Raw genomic sequence first — 19884 nt, 5'->3', positions numbered from 1 at the left:
TTTTATGACTTGAGGCTGAATTCTCGAATTACGATGGGATATTCAGACTTCCTCATGTGTTGACCGTGGGAAGCCCAATCTTCCATTCAAATTGTGAGGGAGAGATGGAGGTTGCTCTCGATCACTGTAGGGCAAAATAGACCTCATCTAGGCTTGTGTCTAGGACATAATGTTCCACTCCAGGGGCGACAGGGATTTCGGGGTTGCATTCCAAACTCACCTGGGGAGTCAGGCCTCATCTCGAGGGAAGCAAAGGACTCCGCTCTCCTCTCGAGTCGCACCGGGTATTTCTTGGACCCAACTGAGTGGCCTAAAGGGAGTCAATCCTCCTGTGAAGTTTGGAGAGAGGACCAGGGATTGCTCTCCAGGTCAGGCAGGAAAAGAAGACCCCCATCTCTCCTTGACGGGGGCATCTTGTGGTTTTTCTCGAACTGCGGCACCACTGTGGGTTTTCTCACGAGGTATGATGGGGTACTCAGGGAGCCTCTTGTGTGGTACTAGGGAAGTCAGTTTTCCTGCTTGTGGCGAGGGGAGCACGTCCTTGCTCTGGAGTCATGGTAGGGGAATCGGGCATCAAGAGACGTTGAAAAAGGACTCTCCAAGTCTTTCTCGGGTTACTTCAGGAAATTCTGGGTTCCCTCGACTTGTGCCAGTGACCTCAGGTAGCTTCTCAGGGAGCCTCTGAGAATTCAGGGATACTGTGGTGTTGGGAGGGGCCTCTCGGGACACCACTGAGTTTGGTTCAATGGAAGAGGGCCTCTTCTCTAGTTGAGGCAGGAACCTCAGGGTTCCTCTCCATTTCTGACTCCGATCGCAGGGTCCCTGAAGAGTTGGGCCAGGAGGGTAAGGCCTCGTCTTGTGTGAAGGAATGCAACTTCACTTGCCTCTCGAGTTGTTCACGGGGTGACAGTCCACATTTGGAGCTGTGAGTGGAATCGGCGGGTTTTTCCAGACGATGCATGGGGATGTCATTGTCCCTTCGTGTTGTGCCTTCATCCACAGGGTTGCCTTCGAAGAGATGTCCGGGCGTCAGGTTCTTATCTAGAGTGGACCGGGAATTCGGGATCTTTCAACATGTGGCACCAACCATGAGGCTACTTTTCGAATTTCCTCATGAGACCGGCCTCATCCGGAGGTTTGCGGGGAACGTCGGGAACCCCTTGCAGACAAAGCATGGGAGTCGACCCTCCTGTCGCGATCAGGAGGGGTGAAGGGGCTCACAGGAAGTGGTGCCATGAACTTTGGTGTTTCCCTCGAGTGAGACCGGTATGTCAGGGAACTTTGGGGGTCGCATCAAGGGTGCCAAGTACCGTTTTGTACTTCAGGATGGAACGTGGGACTTCTCTTGATACGCTGTAGCGGCCAAGGGCCTCATCTTGCGATGACGGGGGAGCCACGTGGTTTTTCTCGAGTTGTGGCGGGATTCTCGAGTTACGACGGGGATTTCAGGCTTCCTCTTGTGTTGGGCCAGGGAAGTCCAATCATCCATTCGAGTTGCGAGGGAGAGCTGGGGGTTGCGCTCGAGTCACTGCAGGGCAAAGGAGACCTCATCTAGGCTTGTGTCCAGGACCTAATGTTCCTCTCCAAGGGCCACAGGGATCTCAGGTTTGCATTCCAGACTCACCCAGGGAGTCAGGCCTCGTGTCGAAGGGAAGCAAAGGACTCTGCTCTCCTTTCGAGTTGCGACGGGCACCTCTTGGAGCCCACTTTGTGGCCTAAAGGGAGTCAAGCCTCCTGTGAAGTTTGGAGAGAGGACTTGGGACTGCTCTCCAGGCCATGCAGGAAAAGATGGCCCTCATCTCGCCATGACGGAGGGGTCTTGTGTGTTTTCTCGAGCTGCGGCGCCAGTGTGGGGTTTCACACGAGGTACGACAGGGAGCTCAGGGAGCCTCTCATGTGGCGCCAGGGAAGTCAGGTCTCCATGTGCGTGGCGAGGGGGAGCGCGTTATTGCTCTCGAGCCATGGTAGGGGAATCTGACCTCAAGACGCGTTGAAGAAGGACTCTCGAGGTCTTTCTTCGGTTGTGGCAGGAAACCCTTATTTCCCTCGACTTTTGCCGGTGGCCTCAAGGAGCTTCTCAGAATGCCTATGAGAAGTCAGGGATACTGTGGAGATGGGAGTGGCCTCTCGGGACTCCACTGGGTTTGTTTTAATGGAAGAGGGCCTCATCTCGGGTTGAGGCAGGAAGCTCAGGTTTCCTCTCCATTTCTGACTCAGATCGAAGCGTGCCTGCAGAGTTGGGATTGGATACTCAGGCCTCGTCTTGTCTGAGGAAGGGAACTCCGCTTGCCTCTCTCGTTGTTTAAGGGGTGACAGGCCAGTTGTGGAGCTGTATGTGGATCCTGTGGGATTTACGGACGATGAACAGGGTTGCCAGTGCCCCCTCGTGTAGTGCCTTCATCCACAGGGTTGCCTTAGAAGAGGTGTCCGGGCATCGGGTTCTTATCAAGAGCAAGACCGAGAAATCGGGGTCTTTCGGCACGTGGCACCAACACGAGGCTACGTCTCGAATTTCTTCGTGAGACTGGCCTCATCCTGAGGTGCGCCATGAAGTTCGGGAACCCCTTCTAGACAAAGCAGGGGAATAGACCTTCCTGCCATGATCAGGAGGGGAGAAGGGGCTCAAATGAAGTGGTGCCAGGAACTTCGGTGTTCCCTTGGAGTGAGACCGGTATATTGGGGAACTTTTGGGGTCGCATCAAGGGTGCCAAGTAGCATTTCGAACTTTATGACGAAACATGGGACTTCTCTTGAGACTCTGTAGCGGGCAAAGGCCTCATATTGTGATGAATGGGGAACCACGTGGTTTTTAAGAGTTGCGGCGGGATTCTCGAGTTACAACGGGAAATTCAGACTTCCTCTTGTGTTGGCCCAGTGAAGACCAATCTTCCATTCGAATTGCGAGGGAGAGATGGGTGTTGCTCTCGAGTCACTGTAGGGCAAAATAGACCTCATCTAGGCTTTTGTCCAGGACATAATGTTCCTCTCCAGGGGCAACAGGGATCTCGGGGTTGCATTCCAGGCTCACCCAAGGTAAGGCCTCATCTCGAGGGGAAACAAAGTACTCTGCTCTCCTCTCAAGTCGCAACAGGTATCTCTTGGAGCCCATTGAGTGGCCTAAAGGGAGTAAAGCCTCCTGTGAAGTTTGGAGAAAGGACCAGGGATTGCTCTCCAGGTCAGGCAGGAAAAGATGTCCCCAATCTCGCGATGACGGTGGTGTCTCGTGGGTTTTCCCGAGCTGTGGCGCCAGTGTGGGGTTTCTCACGAGGTATGACGGGGAGCTCAGGGAGCCTCTCATGTGGCGCCAGGGAAGTCAGGTGTCCATGCGCATGGCGAGGGGGAGCGTGTCATTGCTCTCGAGTCATGGTAGGGGAATCCGGCCTCAAGACGCGTTGAAGACGGACTCTTGAGGTCTTTCTCGGGTTGCGGCAGGATACCCTGTGTTCCCTCGACTTGTGCCGGTGAACTCAGGGAGTTGCTCAGGGTGCCTCTGAGAAGACACTGATACTGTGGTGTTGGGAGGGGCCTCTTGGGACTCCACTGCGTTTGGTGCAATGGAAGATTGCCGGGAGCCAGCGAGAGATATTCCACTCGTGACAAATGTCATGAGGAAAGAGTCTCGGCATACGCAAAGGCGGGATCGAGCCTCCGGGAGTTCCCCCGTATATTCTTCAGCATCTACCCCCAAAAACCAAAGTCTGCCTTCTTTATTGCTTTGTTCTCTCACCTCTGACATTACTGGGGATGTCCCCAACCACCATCTCACTCTCTCTGTCAAAGAGCTAACTTACAGCTCCAACTAATAATGTTCCTGGGCAATTAGTAGTGTTTAAATCCAAACCCCTCAGATGGTTTTCTAACTCGCCTGACAAGTTTACCCGGTCTCCTACAGCTATGCATACGATTGTGTACAGTCTCCCAGCCTCGAGACGCACGGGAAGTTTAAGATATTCAAATAGCTTAGAGCCTCTCAGAGAGTTAGAAACATAAAACTAGTAAAAGATTTCATTGATGAACCAATGCTTTTTGCCAAGTTTCCACATCCCCTGAATTGTATCCTTGAATGTGTGCTAATTAATATAGTTGGTATGTAGAAAAAATAAGTAGTGGCCTTGATGTTGGTAACTTTAGACCCTTAAGGTAATAAATTCTTTTCTTTGTTGTAAACCCATTACACATCCTCCCTATAGGAATGCAATTTTATCTTCGAAAGATGGCGCCAAACCTTAAACAATTACTCTTAGAGAAAATAACTCTAATGGTTGATAAGTCTTTGTCAAGAGTCATAAAATGTTAATAGGTCTTCTGGCCAGAAGATGATGTAAATCATCTAAACCATTTTTATACGATAAATCTGCAGAAAAGAAACCCTGGTTTTTGATAAGGATTAAAGACTGCTGACTTTGCATCCCCTATTATCCTCTATGTGTAACTTAGGGTATTAAAACCTGTGTTGAAAATAAAGCTACGGGCCTTGCTCACCAACGCTTGGTCTCCCCATGTCATTATTCCCCTCAATTTTCAGATGAGTGTCCATCTGGAGCGCGGATATCCTCTGCGACCATTTATTTGCCTGGGCTTCGAAGACCCACTCGATAAGGTGTCTAAGGTGGGGCACCTTCCTCTATTCTAGAGGGCACTTGCAGCCTCCGTGGTCAGAGCTAACCTGGTGTCACGGGTTATATTGATTTTCCGCGTAAACCAAGCTACTCAGCTGCTTTTCTCCACTGAATTTTCCTACTGAGCTATCCTCATTCTATTACTCTTTATATCTTTGATGAATAAATAAATAAATACATAGGTCGCCTACTCCATCTTCCCTTCGAATACCCTGTATCAGCTGGGGCTGGACCTCTGCAGGTGGCGCCCGAGATAGGCATTTCGAAGGTAAATCCCCAACCCCATTCCCCCAGTGTTCAGTTTTGGGGACAGATAGGATCCCACTTAGGGGGCTGCAGATCCCCCTGTAGAATAGACAGGGCGAGAGGAGTGGGAAGTGTTGAAGAGTTAGAGAGAAAAAACGGTTTCTAAAAAGGCTGACAAAAAAGGCCTAATCTTTAGATAGCTAAAAGCAAAATCTTTTACTATCCTTAAGTTTCTGACATGGGCAACACTGAATCAAATGAAAGACAGCTCTTTATAGGAGTAATTTTACAGTTATTAAGTAAAAGAAGAATCAAGGTTAAAAAATCTTCCATTCAATCATTTTTTACATTTGTACAAGACCACTGCCCTTGGTTTCTACAACAAGGCACTGTTAACCTCGATATCTTGAAAAAACTAGGAAAACAGCTAAGAGCTTATTGTGCTCAGCAAGGTTTGGAAAAAATCCCTACTTACACCTTTCCTCTGTGGAATATGACTAGAGATGTTTTAGATCCAGCTCATGAATTTGAAAAGGTACCTGTTAAAGTGGAAAGTAAAGTTGGAAAAGTACCTGTTAAACAAAAAAGCAAATCTGAAAAGGTACCTGTTATAAAGAAAAGTGAAAATGAAGAGGCTATACCTAGCTATCGACAGCTAAATGAATGGCTAGCCGCTATGACTGCCAATGAGCATGTAAAAGATAGGGATGAAAAGAAAGATCAGCTCTCCCCTCAATTTGAAAAAGGTTTAGAGGAAACAGCACCACGATGCCATTCTGATGAGGATTTTTTTTTTTTTAAGCTAAAGATGCTCCTAAAAGTTTAAGAAAACATCCCTAATCAGACCATCCGCTCCTAGGAGGTTGAGGGAAACATCCCCGATCAGACAGTTCGTAAGATTTAGTTACCAAACAGTTAAAGGATCTCCGGAACAGAAGAGGAAAACTTCGGGACGCTCCCATCCCCCTATGCCTCCTCCTCCATGTCGGGGTAAAGGGCCACCGCTAGGAGTTTCCCGGAGAAGGATTTTCTCTAGTCCCAAGGATGAACTTGATCCTCACCTTGAGGCTTCTTTTCTAGTCCCCTCTGCAGTTTAGCCAGGGTAAAGAGGTTACAAAATAAATAAAAATATTCTCTAAAATTAAAAAAAAAATTAAAAATGGATTTCTCTGCATCTAAGAATAGACAAATATTTATTGACTGTGGAATATGATTAGAAATGTCCTGGACCTCCGTCACGAGGCTGTTAAATAGACTATGGGGGAGGCTATAGAGGTGGATGGTGGTGAGTCTCCATTTACTGCACAGATCATATTTTCTGCCATTGAAGAAAAAAAAAAAGGAGGGAGAAACTGGTCTACCTCCCGAGGAAGGAGAGGGCTTACAGGACGCTGCGGCCGAGAGCCCTGGCGAGCTCCCTCCCCCTCTGCGCAAACCTTTAAAAAACTTATCCACCACTTTCTGATTTAAGGCGACTGCCACCGCCTTCGATTGTGCCTCCCAGGACCCAGGAGTTCCCCACTTTGCCCCCAAAGCCTGCCAAAGTGTTTCCTAAGACTGAGGAAGATAAAAAGTTTTTTAAACAAAGGAGCTTTTAGTACACAATATGCAGAGTGTGCTCCTTGGAGAAAACTCCCTCAGGGGGGTCTCACCCAGGCTAGGAGAAAAGCGAAAAGGCAAGGAGATTTAATAACAATATTAACCCCTGATGTGCCGCTTACTCCAATTCCAACCGGAGTGGCTGGCCCCCTATCTGAGGACATTGTAAGATTTGTCCTGGGGCGTAGCTCGCTTTCTTTTAAAAAAAAATTAAATAAAAAAAAAAGAAAGAAAAGAAATTTCGCTGGTGCATGGTGTAGTAGATTCTGATGATATTGAGAAATTAAAGTCTTGATCTCACTGCCTATCAAAACTGTACAAATTAATAAAGGTCAAAGAGTAACACAGCTTTTACTTTTACCTTACTATCAGACAAGGAAAAACTTGACTTCTCAAGCTAAGAGCCACAAAACATTTGGATCTAGTGATCTAGCCTTTTGGGTGCAGGAAATTACAGTTCCAAGGCCTTTAAAAGATCTTTTAATTCAAGAGAATAAAACGCCAGGGCTATTAGACACAGGAACAGACGTCTCTTAACATTGCTGGGAAAGACTGGCCCAGCTCCTGGCCAACACATAATACTGAAAATGAGTTGGTGGGATTAGAGAAAGTGGTATGTGGGGTGGAGATGCTGTACAGGTGGTACATTTAACAATACTTTATATATTGTTATAAATACATAATATAAATGTATTTGCCTAATTACAGTTTGCCTAATTAGGTATGGGTATAAATAAAATATAATAAAGGTACACCTAATTCTATTTATAGATCTATACTTAATTAATTTGTATATAAATTAATATGTATACTATATACACACACACATATATATACTGTATAATTAAATATATATGACAGTAATATAATGTGTGTGTGGCTGATATTAATTGGTATGGATTGATGTGCTGTGATGATATATGTTCTATATACTGTATAATTATAAATGTGTGACATGTATTATTACAGTATATTGGTTTGTGTTGGTTGGTATTAGCTGTGTATGTGTTGTATTGTTGTAATATATATTAATTAATATATTAATTATAAAGATTAATTCAAGTATATTGATTTATATATATTATATGTCAATAACTTTATCCTTGTTGCCATATATAAATACATATATAAATGCATTTTGCACTTAGGTATATCTGTATACCTGTATACCAAAATGAGATAAGGAGGTTATACATTTATTACTTAAATTTATACAGAGACCTAAACTAAACATTAGACCTAAATTAACATATCCATAGGGAAACAGCTAGACAAATAGTGAAGTTATGTTCCAATTGTAATTAATCACTTAAACGCAAACACACAGGGGCAGACTACAATGATGAGACATTAGATGCCTGAATTACAGGCTACGACTCGGCCCCTGGTCAAGTAAAAAGGCCTCCTTACGGGAGAGTGAAAAAGGCCAGATGTGTTGCTAACTTGTGGGAGAGGGTATGCTTGTATATTTCTACAGAATGCAGATTCTCCGGTTTGGATCTCAGACAAATTCGTCATGTCACATTCCCCAAAGACCAGGTTCGCGGCACGCGCACTCACTCTCTCCCCCTCCCCCAGCCAGCTCTCGCCTCCGCGCCACCAGCAGCGCCTCGCACCCACCTCTCTGCACCCCGTGACCTAGAGCAAAGAAGTCTGTGCAGCGAGTGAGGGCCAGAGAGGAAAGCGCGCCCGCGGAGTGCCGTCCAGACCAGCGTGGCCCCACCGGCGAGAGGGGACCGCCCTGAGCCCAAGCGGTGGCGGCTAGCCCTAAACCACGAACCCTGCCCCTCCGCCCACCATAGGCGCCTTGGCCCACAGCCTGCCGCTCGCGTTCTGCCTCCTGATGCTGGGGACACTGCTCCCCCGGGCTGACGCCTACAGCTGCTCCCTGGTTCATCTTGTTTAAACCCTCAATATAATGTTTGCTCCTTTGTAATGCTACAACATCCACCTTATCTTATGATGTAACCACTTATTGAATTATGGTCTTGCTGTATTACAACAACTACAGGATTTAATGCAAACACGACGGTTTGTGGGCTTACTTATCTTGGGAACAGCAGCTTTGATAAGTGCAATCACTTCTGTTACTGTGGCAGCAATATCATTGACTCAACAAGTACATACTGCTCAATATGTTGATTCTATGTCCAAAAATGTTTCTTTAACATTGGCAACACAGGAAGCTATAGAGAGAAAATTAGAAATGAGGGTAGACGCCCTAGAGGAAGCAGTAATACATATTGGGACTGAATTGCAGGCTTTAAAGGTGAAAATGGCATTGTCTTGTCATGCTGACTATCGGTGGATATGTGGAACACCCCTGAAAGTAAATGAGACAGATTTTGAATGGGAAAAGATTCAAAACCATATTTCAGGTATCTGGAACAGCTCTGACATTGGTTGAGACGTAGGGAAACTTCACTATCAAATAGCAACCATGGAGCACTCCCGATTAGATTTTACTGCTGCTGGAACAGCAAATGATTTCTTCCATACTTTCCCTAATTACATCTCAGGAAAGAATATTCTGTCTAATGTCTTTAGCTATGCTGCGGTGGCTGCTTTAATTCTGCTTCTCATAATCATTCTTCCTTGTATTGTCAGGATTCTTCGGCAGAGTATTCAGAGGCTCGCGACTGAGCTACATCTGGCTGTTTTAAGAAATAAAAAACAGGGAGATGCCGGGAACCGGCGAGAGACATTCCACTCGTGACAAAGGTCATGAGGAAGGAGGCTGGGCATACACAAAGGCGGGATCGAGCCTCGGGAGTCCTCCCGGATATTCTTGAGCATCTACCCCCCCAAAACCAGAGTCTGCCTACTTTATTGCTTTGTGCTCTCACCTCTGACTTTCCTGGGGGCTGTCACCCACCACCATCTCACTCTCTCTGTCAAAGAGCTAACTTACAGCTCCAATTAATAAAGTTCCTGGGCAATTAGGAGTGTTTAAATCCAAACACGTCAGATGGCTCTCTAACTCGCCTGACAAGTTTACCCGGTCTCCTACAGCAAGGCATACAATTGTTTACAGTCTCCGAGCCTCGAGAGGCACGGGAAGCTTAAGATATTCAAAGAGCTTAGAGCCTCTCAGAGAGTTAGAAACTGTCAGAATAAAACTAGTAAAAGATTTCATTGATGAACCAATGCTTGTTGCCAAGTTTCCACATCCCCTGAATTGTATCCTTGAATGTGTATTAATTAATATAGTTGGTATGTAGAAGAAATAAGTAGTGGCCTTGGTGTTACTAACTTTAGACCCTTAAGGTAATAAATTATTTCCTTTGTTGTAAGCCCATTACACATCTGCCCTATAGGAATGCAATTTTATCTTCGAAAGATGGGGCCAAACCTTAAAATAATTACTCTTAGAGAAAATAAGTCTTATGGTTGATAAGTCTTTGTCAAGAGTCATAAAATGTTAATAGGTCTTCTGGCTAGAAGATGATGTAAATCACCTAAACCATTTGTATACGATACATTTGCAGGAGAGAAACTCTGGTTTTTGATAAGGATCAAAGGCTGCTGTCTTTGCATCCCCATTATCCTCTATGTGTAACTTAGGGTATAAAAACCCCTGTTGAAAATAAAGCTACGGGCCTTGATTGCCAACGCTTAGTCTCCTAATGTCATTCTTCCCCTCAATTTTCAGATGAGTGTCCATCTGGAGCGCGGATATCCTCTGCGACCATTTATTTGCCTGGGCTTCGAAGACCACTTGAGAAGGTGTCTAAGGTGGGGCACTTTTCGCTATTCGAGAGGGAGCCTGCAGCCTCCGTGGTCAGAGCTAACCTGGTGTCACGGGTTATACTGATTTTCCGCATAAACCAAGCTACTCAGCTTCTTTTCTCCACTAAATTTTCCTACTGAGCTATCCTCATTCTATTACTCTTTATATCTTCGATAAATAAATCAATAGGTCACCTACTCTGTCTCCCCTTCGAAAACCCTGGACCAGCCGAGGCTGGACCTTGTCAGAAGAGGGCCTCATCTCGATTTGAAGCAGGAACCTCAGGGTTGCTCTCCATTTCTGACTCTGAACACAGAGTCCCTACAGAGTTAGGACAGGAGAGTCAGGCCTCGTCTTGTGTGGAGGAATGGAACTCCACTGGACTCTCGAGTTGTTCACCGGATAACAGGCCACTTGTCGAGCTGTGTGTGGAACCTGCGGTTTTATCCGGACGATGCATGGGGGTGTCAGTTCCCCTTCGTTTTTTGCCTTCATACACAGGGTTGCCTTCGAAGAAGTATCCAGCCTTCAGATTCTTATCAAGAGCAGACCAGGAAATCAGGGTCTTTCGGCATGTGGCACCACCCACAAGCCTACGTCTCGAATTTCTTCTTGAGACGGACCTAAACCTGAGGTGCACCAGGAAGGTCGGTAACCCTTTCAGACAAAGCAAGTGAATCGACCCTCTTGTCCCGATCAGGAGGGGAGAAGGGGCTCAGATGAAGTGGTGCCGGGAACCTCGATGTTCCCCTCGAGTAAAACTGGGATGTCGGGGAACTTTTGGAGTCACATCAAAGGTGCTAAGTACCGTTTCAAACTTCAAGACGGAACGTGAGACTTCTCTTGAGACGCTGTAGCTGGCAAGGGCCTCATCTTGTGGTGACGGGTTAACCACGTCGTTTTTCTCGAGTTGTGGCGGGATTCTCGAGTTAGGTCAGGAAATTCAGGCTTCCTTTTGTGTTGGCCCAGGGAAGTCCAGTCTTCCATTCGAGTTGCGAGGGAGAGCTAGGGATTGCGCTTGAATTACTGCAGGGCAAAAGAGACCTTATCTAGGCTTGTGTCCAGGACATAATGTTCGTCTCCAGGGGGGACAGGGATCTCGGGGTTGCTTTCCTGATGCACCTGGGGAGTCAGTCCTTGTCTCGAGGGGAAGCGAAGGACTCCACTCTCCTCTCGAGTTGCGACGGGTATCTCTTGGAGCCCACTGAGTGGCCTAAAGGGAGTCAAGCCTCCTGTGGAGTTTGGAGAGAGGACTCGTGATTGCTCTCCAGGCCATGCAGGAAAAGAAGGCCATCATCTCGCGATGAAGGGGGCGTCTCGTGGGTTTTCTCGAGCTGCAGCGCCAGTGTGGGGTTTCTCATGAGGTACTACGGGGAGCTCAGGGAGCCTCTCATGTGGCGCTTGGGAAGTCAGGTCTCCATGCGCATTGCGAGGGGGAGCGCGTCATTGCTCTAGAGTCATGGAAGGTGTATCGGGCCTCAAGAACCGTTAAAGAAGGACTTTCAAGGTGTTTCTTGGGTCACGGCAGTAAACCCTGGGTTCCCTCGACTAGTGCCGGTGGCCTCAGGGAGCTTCTCAGTGTGCCTCTGAGAAGTCAGGGATACCCTGGAGTTGGGAGGGCCCTCTCGGGACTCCACTGGGTTTGGTGCAATAGAAGAGGGCCTCATCTCGAGTGGAGGCAGGAACCTCAGGGTTCATCTCCATTTCTGACTCTGATCGCAGGGTCCCTGCAGAGTTGGGACAGGAGAGTCAGGCCTCGTCTTGTAAGGAGGAATGGAACTCCGCTTCCCTCTCGAGTTATTCACGGGGTGACAGGCAACTTGTTGAACTGTGTTTGGAATCTGCGGGTTTTTCCGGACGATGCACGAGGGTGTCAGTGCCCCTTCGTGTTGTGGGTTCTTCCACAGGGTTGCCTTTCAAGAGGTGTCCGGGCATCGGGTTATTATCAAGAGTGGACCGGGGAATCGGGGTCTTTCAGCATGTGTTACCACCCATGAAGCTACGTCTCAAATATTCTCGTTAGACCGGCCTCATCCTGAGGTGCGCTGGGAAGGTTGGGAACCCCTTCCAGACAAAGCACGGGAGTCGACCCTCCAGTCGCAATCAGGAGGGGAGAAGTGGCTCAGATGAAGTCATACCGGGAACCTCGGTGTTCCCCTCGAGAGAGACCAGGGTGTCGGGGAACTTTTGGAATCGCATCAAGGGTGCCAAGTTTTCACACTTGAAGTGTGAAAACACTTCAAGAAGAAACCTGGGACTTCTCTTTAGACGCTGTAGCGGGCAAGGGCCTCATCTTGCGATGACAGGGTAACCATGTGGTTTTTCTCGAGTTTCGGCGGGATTCTCGAGTTACGATGGGGAATTCAGGCTTCCTCTTGTGTTGGCCCAGGGAAGTCCAATCTTCCATTGGAGTTGCGAGAGAGAGCTAGGGATTGCTCTCGAGTCACTTCAGGGCAAAAGAGACCTCATCTAAGCTTGTGTCCAGGACCTAATGTTCCTCTCCAGGGGCGACAGAGATCTCGGGGTTGCATTTTAGACGCACCCGAGGAGTCAGACCTCATCTCGAGAGGAAGGAAAGGACTCTGCTCTGCTCTCGAGTCCCGACGGGTATTTCTTGGAGACCACTGAGTGGCCTAAAGGGAGTCAAGCCTCCTGTGGATTTTTTTTTTTAATTTTATTTTATTTTTAAACTTTACATAATTGTATTAGTTTTTCCAAATATCAAAATGAATCCGCCTCAGGTATACATGTGCTCCCCATCCTGAACCCTCCTCCCTCCTCCCCCCCCATAGCATCCCTCTGGGTCGTCCCAGTGCACTAGCCCCAAGCATCCAGTGTCATGCATCAAACCTGGACTGGCAACTCTTTTCATACATGATATTTTACATGCTTCAATGCCATTCTCCCAAATCTTCCCACCTTCTCCCTCTCCCACAGAGTCCATAAGACTCTTCTATACATCAGTGTCTCTTTTGCTGTCTCGTACTCAGGGTTATTGTTACCGTCTTTCAAAGTTCCATATATATGCGTTAGTATACTGTATTGGTGTTTTTCTTTCTGGCTTACTTCACTCTGTATAATAGGCTCCAGTTTCATCCACCTCATTAGAACTGATTCATTCTATTCTTGTTAATGGCGGAGTAATACTCCATTGTGTATATGTACCACAGCTTTCTTATCCATTCATCTGCTGATGGACATCTAGGTTGCTTCCATGTCCTGGCTATTAGAAACAGTGCTGCGATGAACATTGGGGTACACGTGTCTCTTTCCCTTCTGGTTTCCTCAGTGTGTATGCCCAGCAGTGGGATTGCTGGATCATAAGGCAGTTCTATTTCCAGTTGTTTAAGGAATCTCCACACTGTTCTCTATAGTGGCTGTACTAGTTTGCATTCCCACCAACAGTGTAAGAGGGTTCCCTTTTCTCCACACCCTCTCCAGCATTTATTATTTGTAGACTTTTGGATTGCAGCCATTCTGACTGGCGTGAAATGGTACCTCATAGTGGTTTTGATTTGCATTTCTATGATAATGAGTGATTTTGAGCATCTTTTCATGTGTTTGTTAGCCATCTGTATGTCTTCTTTGGATAAATGTCTATTTAGTTCTTTGGCCCATTTTTTGATTGGGTCATCTATTTTTCTGGAGTTGAGCTGTAGGTGTTGCTTGTATATTTTTGAGATTAGTTGTTTGTCAGTTGCTTCATTTCCTATTATTTTCTCCCATTCCAAAGGCTGTCTTTTCACCTTGCTAATAGTTTGCTTTGATGTGCAGAAGCTTTTAAGGTTAATTAGGTCCCATTTGTTTATTTTTGTTTTTATTTCCAATATTCTGGGAGGTGGGTCATAGAGGATCCTGCTGTGATGTATTTCAGAGAGTGTTTTGCCTATGTTCTCCTCTAGGAGTTTTATAGTTTCTGGTCTTACGTTTAGATCTTGAATCCATTTTGAGTTTATTTTTGTGTATTGTGTTAGAAAGTGTTCTAGTTTCATTCTTTTACAAGTGGTTGACCAGATTTCCCAGCACCACTTGTTAAAGAGATTGTCTTTAATCCATTGTATATTTTTGCCTCCTTTGTCAAAGATAAGGTGTCCATATGTGTGTGGATTTATCTCTGGGCTTTCTATTTCGTTCCACTAATCTATATTTCTGTCTTTGTGCCAGTACCATACTGTCTTGATAACTGTGGCTTTGTAGCGGAGCCTGAAATCAGGTAGGTTGATTCCTCCAGTTCCATTCTTCTTTCTCAAGATCGCTTTGGCTATTCGAGGTTTTTTGTATTTCCATACAAATTGTGAAATTATTTGTTCTAGCTCTGTGAAGAATACTGGTGGTAGCTTGATAGGGATTGCATTGAATCTATAAATTGCCTTGGGTAGTATACTCATTTTCACTATATTGATTCTTCCAATCCATGAACATGGTATATTTCTCCACCTATTAGTGTCCTCTTTGATTTCTTTCACCAGTGTTTTATAGTTTTCTATATATAGGTCTTTAGTTTCTTTAGGTAGGTATATTCCTAAGTATTTTATTCTTTCCGTTGCAATGGTGAATGAAATTGTTTCCTTAATTTCTCTTTCTGTTTTCTCATTATTAGTGTATAGGAATTCAAGGGATTTCTGTGTGTTGATTTTATATCCTGCAACTTTACTATAGTCATTGACTAGTTCTAGTGATTTTCTGGTGGAGTCTTTAGGGTTTTCTATGTAGAGGATCATGTCATCTGCAAACAGTGAGAGTTTTACTTCTTCTTTCCAATTTGGATTCCTTTTGTTTCTTTTTCTGCTCTGATTGCTGTGGCCAAAACTTCCAAAGCTATGTTGAATAGTAATGGTGAAAGTGGGCACCCTTGTCTTGTTCCTGACTTTAGAGGAAATGCTTCCAATTTTTCACCATTGAGGATAATGTTTGCTGTGGGTTTGTCATATATAGCTTTTATTATGTTGAGGTATGTTCCTTCTATTCCTGCTTTCTGGAGAGTATTTATCATAAATGGATGTTGAATTTTGTCAAAGGCTTTCTCTGCATCTATTGAGAAAATCATATGGTTTTTATTTTTCAATTTGTTAAGGTGGTGTATTACATTGATTGATTTGCGGATATTGAAGAATCCTTGCATCCCTGGGATAAAGCCCACTTGGTCATGGTGTATGATCTTTTTAATGTGTTGTTGGATTCTGATTGCTAGAATTTTGTTAAGGATTTTTGCATCTATGTCATCAGTGATATTGGCCTGTAGTTTTCTTTTTTTGTGGGATCTTTGTCAGGTTTTGGTATTAGGCTGATGGTGGCCTCATAGAATGAGTTTGGAAGTTTACCTTCCTCTGCAATTTTCTGGAAGAGTTTGAGCAGGATAGGTGTTAGCTCTTCTCTAAATTTTTGGTAGAATTCAGCTGTGAAGCCGTCTGGACCTGGGCTTTTGTTGGCTGGAAGATTTTTGGTTACAGTTTCCATTTCCGTGCTTGTGATGGGTCTGTTAAGATTTTCTAGTTCTTCCCTGGTCCAGTTTTGGAAAGTTGTACTTTTCTAAGAATTTGTCCATTTCTTCCACGTTGTCCATTTTATTGGCATATAATTGTTGATAGTAGTCTCTTATGATCCTTTGTATTTCTGTGTTTTCTGTTGTGATCTCTCCATTTTCATTTCTAATTTTATTGATTTGATTTTTCTCCCTTTGTTTCTTGATGAGTCTGGCTAATGGTTTGTCAATTTTATTTATCGTTTCAAAGAACCAGCTTTTGGTTTTGTTGATTTTTGCTATGGTCTCTTTTGTTTCTTTTGCATTTATTTCTGCTCTAATTTTTAAGATTTCTTTCCTTCTACTAACCCTGGGGTTCTTCATTTCTTCCTTTTCTAGTTGCTTTAGGTGTAGAGTTAGTTTATTTATTTGACTTTTTTCTTGTTTCTTGAGGTGTGCCTGTATTGCTATGAACTTTCCCCTTAGGACTGCTTTTACCGTGTCCCACAAGTTTTGGGTTGTTGTGTTTTCATTTTCATCCGTTTCTATGCAAATTTTGATTTCTTTTTTGATTTCTTCTGTGATTCGTTGGTTATTCAGCAGCGTGTTGTTCAGCCTCCATATGTTGGAATTTTTAATAGTTTTTCTCCTGTAATTGAGATCTAATCTTACTGCATTGTGGTCAGAAAAGATGCTTGGAATGATTTCTATTTTTTTGAATTTACCAATGCTAGCTTTATGGCCCAGGATGTGATCTATCCTGGAGAAGGCTCCATGTGCACTTTAGAAAAAGTTGAAATTCATTGTTTTGGGATGAAATGTCCTATAGATATCAATTAGGTCTAACTGGTCTATTGTATCATTTAAAGTTTGTGTTTCCTTGTTAAATTTCTGTTTAGTTGATCTATCCATAGGTGTGAGTGGGGTATTAAAATCTCCAACTATTATTGTGTTAGTGTTAATTTCTCCTTTCATACTTGTTAGCATTTGTCTTACATACTGTGGTGCTCCCACGTTGGGTGCATATATATTTATAATTGTTATATCTTCTTCTTGGATTGATCCTTTGATCATTATGTAGTGACCTTCTTTGTCTCTTTTCACAGCCTTTGTTTTAAAGTCTATTTTATCTGATATGAGTATCGCTACTCCTGCTTTCTTTTGGTCCCTATTTGCATGGACAATCTTTTTCCAGCCCTTCACTTTCAGTCTGTATGTATCCCCTGTTTTGAGGTGGGTCTCTTGTAGACAACATATGTAGGGGTCTTGTTTTTGTATCCATTCAGCCAGTCTTTGTCTTTTGGTTGGAGCATTCAACCCATTTACGTTTAAGGTAATTACTGATAAGTATGATCCCATTGCCATTTACTTTATTGTTTGGGGTTTGAATTTATACACCGTTTTTGTGTTTCCTGTTTAGTATTTGTTGGAGAGCTGGTTTGGTGGTGCAGAATTCTCTCAGCTTTTGCTTGTCTGAAAAGCTTTTGATTTCTCATTCATACTTGAATGAGATCCTTGCTGGGTACAATAATCTGGGCTGTAGGTTATTTTCTTTCATCATTTTAAGTATGTCTTGCCATTCCCTCCTTGCTTGAAGAGTTTCTATTGAAAGATCAGCTGTTATCCTTATGGCAATTCCCTTGTGTGTTATTTGTTGTTTTTCCCTTGCTGCTTTTCATATTTGTTCTTTGTGTTTGATTTTTGTTAATGTGATTAATATGTGTCTTGGGGGGTTTCGCCTTGGCTTTATCCTGTTTGGGACTCTCTGGGTTTCTTGGACTTGAGTGAGTATTTCCTTCCCCATTTTAGGGAAGTTTTCAACTATTATCTCCTCAAGTATTTTCTCACGGTCTTTCTTTTTGTCTTCTTCTTCTGGGACCCCTATGATTCGAATGTTGTAGCGTTTAATATTGTCCTGGAGGTCTCTGAGATTGTGCTCATTTCTTTTAATTCGTTTTTCATGTATCCTCTCTGATTCATTTATTTCTACCATTCTATCTTCGAATTCACTAATCCTATCTTCTGCCTCTGTTATTCTACTATTTGTTGCCTCCAGAGTGTTTTTAATTTCATTTATTGCATTATTCATTATATATTGACTCTTTTTTTATTTCTTCTAGGTCCTTGTTAAACCTTTCTTGCATCTTCTCAATCCTTGTCTCCAGGCTATTTATCTGTGATTCCATTTTAATTTCAAGATTTTAGATCCATTTCACTATCCTTACTCGGAATTCTTTATCAGGTAGATTCCCTATCTCTTCCTCTTTTGTTTGGTTTGGTGGGCATTTATCCTGTTCCTTTATCTGCTGGGTATTCCTCTGTCTCATCTTGTTTAAATTGCTGAGTTTGGGGTGTCCTTCCTGTATTCTGGCAGTTTGTGGAGTTCTTTACTGTGGCATTTCCTCGCTGTGTGTGGGTTTGTACAGGTGTCTTGTCAAGGTTTCCTGGTTAGGGAAGCTTGTGTCCGTGTTCTGGTGGGTGGAGCTGTATTTCTTCTCTCTGGAGTGCAATGAAGTGTCCAGTAATGAGTTATGAGATGTTTGTGGTTTTGGGGTGACTTTGGGCAGCCTGTATCTTGAAGCTCAGGGCTGCGTTCCTTTGTTGCTGGAGAATTTGCTTGGTATGTCTTGCCCTGGAACTTGTTGGCCCTTGTGTGGTGCTTGATTTCAGTGTCGGTATGGAGGCATTTGATGAGCTCCTGTCAATTAATGTTCCTTGGAGTCAGGAGTTCCCTGGAGTCAGGGTTTGGACTTAAGCCTCCTGCTTCCAGTTATCTGTCTTACTTTTACAGTAGTTTCAAAACTTCTCCTTCTATACAGCACCATTGATAAAACATCTACGTTAAAGAAGAAAAGTTTCTCTACTGTGAGGGCCACTCAGAAAGGTTCACAGCATTACATGGAGAAGAGAAGAGGGAGGAGGGAGTTAGAGGTGACCCAAATGAGATCAGGTGGAATCAATAGTGGAGAGAGTGGGCTGGCCAGTAGTCACTTCCTTATGTGCACTCCACAACTGGACCGCTCAGAGATGTTCACAGAGTTATACAGAGATGAGAAGAAGGAGGAAGGAGACAGAGGTGGCCAGAAGGATAAAAGGGGGGAATGAAAAGGAGGGAGACAGATCCAGCCAGTAATCAGTTCCCTAAGTGTTCTCCACCGTCTGGAATACACAGAAATTCACAGAGTTGGGTAGAGTAGAGAGGGGTTAGGGAGGAGACACAGGCGACCTGGTGGAGAAAAAGGAGAGTCCAAAGGGAAAGGGAGCAGTCAAGCCAGTAATCTCGCTCCCTAGTGAAAAATGGGTACTGAAGATTGGGTTCTTAAAGGTAAAAAATTGGTAACAAATACATAAAAGCAAAAATTAAAAATCTAGAGTAGAGTTTGGAATTTCAAAAATACGATGTTAAAGAAAAGAAGAAGGAAAAGAAAGAGAGAAAAAACGAACAAAGAAAAACAAACAAGGTCGCAAAAATTATCAAGAAAATACAGGTACAAAATTGATAACTAATACCAAAAAGCAAAAATTAAAAATCTAGAGTAGAGTTTGGAATTTCAAAAATACAATGTTAAAAAAAAGGAAGAAGAAAACTAAAGAGAAAACAAACAAACAAAAACAAGCAATGTCGCAAAAATTATAAAGAAACTACAGGTACAAAATTGATATCAAATATCAAAAAGCATAAATTAAAAATCTAGAGTACAGTTTGGAATTTCAAAAATACAATGTTAAAGAAAAGAAGAAAAAAAACAAAACAAAAAAACAAGGTCAAAAAATTATTATATATATATATATATATATATATATATATATATATGAAGTTTGCTGAAGAAGAAAAAAATAGGGTCTTTTTTTTGCAAAGTAATAGGTTATAAAAGTGAAAATTAAATGAACAATAGAGAACTTAAAATTAAAAAAATTAAAAAAAAAGTAAGAATGATCATAAAAATATATCTAGGACTTTCTCTGGTTTTGTTGTGAGTATCGTGGGTTCGGTTCATTTTTGGCTAGTTCCTTGGTCCAACTTATATTTCTCAAGATCTATAGGCGCCTTCCTATGTAGTCCTAGTAACCACAGGGTTTTAATCTATTGCCTGTAGCTTCCAAGGCGTTTCCCTCTGTTATAGCTTCTTTTGTTTGCTGGTCTCTTCAGTGTCTGATTTACGCCCTGACACAAAGGGGACGGTGGAGGACACTTTTTTTTTTAGGCTCACTTGTTCAGTTGCACTGTG

The sequence above is a fragment of the Bubalus kerabau genome, unplaced genomic scaffold, assembly GCF_029407905.1.
Source record: "Bubalus kerabau isolate K-KA32 ecotype Philippines breed swamp buffalo unplaced genomic scaffold, PCC_UOA_SB_1v2 scaffold_48, whole genome shotgun sequence".
In the NCBI taxonomy this organism is placed as follows: domain Eukaryota; kingdom Metazoa; phylum Chordata; class Mammalia; order Artiodactyla; family Bovidae; genus Bubalus; species Bubalus kerabau.
The sequence above is the reverse complement of the archived record's forward strand: the minus strand, read 5'-3'. Positions refer to the sequence as shown.